This window comes from Columba livia, chromosome 2 (genome assembly GCF_036013475.1).
Source record: "Columba livia isolate bColLiv1 breed racing homer chromosome 2, bColLiv1.pat.W.v2, whole genome shotgun sequence".
Lineage (NCBI taxonomy): Eukaryota > Metazoa > Chordata > Aves > Columbiformes > Columbidae > Columba > Columba livia.
Window position 1 is genome coordinate 55,973,671 of NC_088603.1, and position 4,618 is coordinate 55,978,288.

Below are 4,618 nucleotides of genomic sequence, written 5' to 3' on the forward strand. Positions count from 1 at the left end.
TCTACTTAGTAATGCTATAGAGAAATAAAAAAAAAAAACCCACCCCAGACACCAGAATATCAGAAAGCAGAGTGTCTACTAGGCTGAGGTGGGGATGACGATACACCTACTATCCTAGAGAAATAATAAATCATAAAGGTTCCTTTTCTGCTTAAATGTTCTTGTTTTATTTTTTTTTTAGCCTTCTGAAGTAGTCCAGAATTTCAAGTACAGCTAGACCTGGCTTGTTTCTGTATGTTATATTCTACATACATGGTGCACTAGAATTAATTAGTGCGGGTAGCAGAGTTACAGGGATGAATGTGGAAGTCTACAGAGCTAGTGACAAATGAAAACAGACAAGAGAAAACGATGTTTTGGGGGAAAAGGGGAAGGAAACCTCTTCACAACTCTTTAACTACCTTTGTGGGTGATGCCAATTCAGAGCCAGTTGCGAGTCATAGAGACTCCACACTGGATGCATAAAAAAACGAAAGAAATCCCAGGCCGTTTTGCTTGTGAATTTGGCTTTCCTTTCCCTTTTACTAGCTTGTTCTTGCACATCCTTTGGGGTAAGGAGGAAGGCTCTGCAGGAAAATAGGCCATCCTCTTGGCATAACGTGCAAGAATTTTGTGAGATGACTCGCTCAGGTCTGATTGTGCAGCGGAGAGGGCTTGGGAGTGCGATTCTGCATGGCAGCCCTGTGTATGGTAGTTAGATTTGTATCAGTGAGACACGACAGGTCTGCCCTTGAGATTCTGCGGTGGCATGGTGCCAGCTGTTTGCCACGCTGATCTGTGTCTCTCCAGAGCAAAATCACAACCTGCTGCCATGGTTCAGCTCTGGGTCAGACCCACAGCCAGATTATTGAGGGTTGTTGGTTTTGTGTGTGTGTGTGTGTTGTGTTTTGTTTTGTTTTCTATGCTTGCTTGGTTGGTTGTTTTTGCTTTTAATTTGGAAATTGCTGAAATTTTATAAGGGGAACTGCTTTCTTGACAATTTTGCCCTAAACAGTACTATCTCTTCTACTCATACGTCAAAAGCAGGAAGCTTTCCTTAGCAGGATTAAACCTGCTTTGACCTTGGGTATGGACCGTAAAATATAACTGTAGGCTTGAGTTAAGCTAGATTCACAGTCTGAAAAACAAAACCATGCAGCTACTTTTAAATTTAGGCAAGTGTTATTTGCTTTTGCAAGGAAAGATTCTACCATGTGTTTCACTGGGATTTCATTCATCTTTATTGATGGCATTTCACTTAATTTGCTGCCATTTGAGAGCCCTACAGGCAAAGGGGTAAATAGTAAAGTAGGGGTGTAAATGGGAACGGGAATTGCTAGCACAGAAAAAAAACCTGCCGCCACGTTTGTGCCCGTGCAATCTCCATACATTTGAAAAATCTTTGTGCAGATAGCTATGAAGTGAAAAAATGCAGACAGTCCCAAAGGGAACACAGCCAGGATGTGTCCTAAAATGAGAGTATTCCTACTGCAACACAAGGAGCTTTGAGATCTCCTCTGAAGTCTGGCAAAGCAGTGATTACCCCTCCCTCTATCTTTGCAGTCACACTGGCATTTGCAGGACTGTGAGGCTGGGGCCACTGGTTTTAAACCTTACTCCTGATGATTATTTTTTTTGAGATGAAGTTCAGAGGTACAGCTTAGTGTTACCCAGTTCATCCTACTCAGTGATTACTGGTGAGCCCAGTGTTGCAGAAGAAAGGGTGCAAACCCTGCAGTACGCTGCCATACCTCCCACCCCTCTTTCCAATTCAGGCACATCCCTGTCTTTGACAGGACTGGCTGAAATCCTGGAACATGATGTTTAGTTTCTTTTCCAGCATTTTTATTAGTAAAACAAATATTTATTTTCTTCACTCTGTTCTGGCATTTTTGAATGCCTGTTTTTTCTTAATGCCCTCCTGTACAAAATAGGATGTCGGGTTAGGTGGATGTTTAACCTTAAGCAGTACAGCCATTTCTAAATGATTAGTGTATTTCTGATACCATAAAAACACACAGTACTTTTAAAAAATCTCACTAAAATGTTACTTGGGGAATTAATAAATAACAGAGTTCTGCTGTGTAACAAAACCTTGTATGAAACTGCTTTTCTTTTGCCAGCTTTGGGGTTCCCACCTCTAAAACTGACAGAAGGTTTCATTAATCTTGTGCTAGAGGACAGGGGAGAACAGTAACTTCTCACCTAATTTTTCTGGAGCAGTTGCTGTTTTACATATTTTCATCCTCAAGGAAGTGGAGGCAGTTAAGAGGAGAGCAAGGCAGGCAGAAATGAGCAGCTTTGTTTTGCCGTATGAATGAGGTTGAAAGGAGACAAACCTTATAAAGCAGAGAGTGGGTAAAGAAACCCATTGGCTTTTATTCCTGGGAGTTTAAAGCACTAGAACTTTCTCGATGCTCGATTTGTTCTCTAAAATAAGGCGACTTCAAAGGCTTTTATAAATCACGTCAGAGCTCGGAGCACCTTATGTTCTGTGACTGGCCGGCGAAGGAGCACAGAAATGTTTGTTCTGTGCATGAAAGAGAAGGTATGCAAGAGAGCCTGCTCTCAAGGGAATCTCCTACCTCCATATCTCTAAATAATCCATACCCCCCTAGACAGGCAATGTCGGGTTTTTTAATGCTGTCTCAATATTTTTCTATGACTTGCTCCATTATTTATTCTGGACTGGCTTTCCAATTTGCAATGCCCTGAGCAAGCTTGGTGCCCGCCTTGAGCTACCAGAGGGGGAATCTGGCTGCGAATTGCCTCCCCATCTGTCGTGGAGTGAGCGAGAAAGATCCGAACTGGCAGGGATAATTTTTTTTTCCCCTTTCTCTTTGCTTCTGCTGCCAGAAGGCGAAACTGGAACTGGCCCATGAGTTATTGAGTTAATATAGGGCCACAGAGCTGGAGACCCCCAGATTGCAGAGCCTGAAGTCTTAACACCCCTCGGGCGTCTGCTGAATGTATTATGGCAGGCGTTTCCTTCCCTCGGTGCAGGACTTTACAGCTGCCTCCTCGCTTCACTCTCAATTTACGCAAACGCACCCTTTCCCGGTGCAGCGACAGGACAAGGCTCCTCTTAAAAAACTTGGTTAGATACTTTTGCTGATAGTGCAGACTGGGAGGGCATCTCTCTCACACCCTCCAAAGGATGCCCTCTTACTAGGTCCACTTCCCTATGGTTCCTTGTGATACACTAGTATATCTCAGTGCCTCTTTGTGCAAACCTGTGCCCAGAACTTCGTGGTTTCTTCTCCCTGACTGACTTCTTCTTCCTTCTGCTCTCTCCTGTCACCTTTCCTCAATTTTCTGAATATCAGCTAATTCTGAATAGCAGCAAAAACAATCTATTTCAGCCTCTTTTGTTTCCCCAAACCTCTTCTATATGTGGTGTAAAACGCCTGGAGACACTTTTGAGCTGATAGTCATCACAATCACCTTTCATTCAAGGCAGAAAACCACTGCCTGTACCTTTCCACAGTCCCTGACCCTGATGAAAGGTGGGATAATCCTGAACCAAACCTCCTGAACCATGGCTCAAGACTCTGCTTCAAAAGGCTCTATTTTGGACATGATGTTTGTGTCTAGAGAGGATGCTGGCTGACTAAAATCTGATGTCTGCCCCTTCCGTCTGCAAGCTTGGACGCATTTAGACCCCGATCCAAACTTTGGGACTTGTTACCCCTTTCCAGCAGCTGGGATAGAGATGAATGTCAGGCTGCTGTTCTTCTGAAGGAACTGCAATACTTGTCACAGCAGATTGTTAACAACAAGTCCTGCTTGTGAAATAAGGGAAATTATCAGGAAAAATTGGTGGATCCCCTCTTTGTCAAGCTGCATACTCAAGTGAGGGTCCGTGCTTGATGTGTCATTAGCAAACCGTGACCCTGACTATGATTCAGCAAGGGGGTCTCTAACTTGCAGAAGGCATTTGCGCATTTTTATATAGTTTTTAAAAAATTATTCCTTGTTCTTTCATAGCATAGCGTTTTCTTCAGGTGAATGCTCGTCAGCTGCTATTTATCCCTCAAAATCAAGAGGTTTTATTGACTCACACATATAAAAGCTGTAGTAGAATTGTATGTTCTTTTTGTCACTCGTGTAGCGGTTAGAAAAAGACTGAGGCTCAGGTGAGCTCAACTCTGTTAAGCTGTGAGGGGCCACGCGGATCCCTGTAGCTACTGAAATCGTGTGGGTTGCAGACACATTTGTAGCTTACTGGTGCTGTTTATTAGCTAAGACTAAGTTTAGCAATGTTCAGGGAGTCCTTTGCTCTGCAGTTTTTACGCTTCCCGCACTCCTGCACCCTCCACAAGCCAGAGCTGGAGGGGCAGCTGGTGGCCTGTGTGTCAGCTCATGGCCCTTTTCAGTGTGAAATTCGGCATTTTGTTGAGCTATAGTGTTACCTTCTTCCTCTAACCTGTGTTTCGTTTAGCGTGCAGCTGTTTCTGTGGTATTTTGGGTCTGCTTTTGCTGTGTCGCTAATATGTCCTTCTGAAAATAGTGCAAGGTTTGCCCGATAATTCATGATTTCCATCCCCAGGCTCAAGCGCTACAGGGGTGTGGGGAAGAAAGCTGTGTAGGCAAGACCAAAGGCAGCTGTATACTGTGAAATAATAAGTATCAGGCAAAA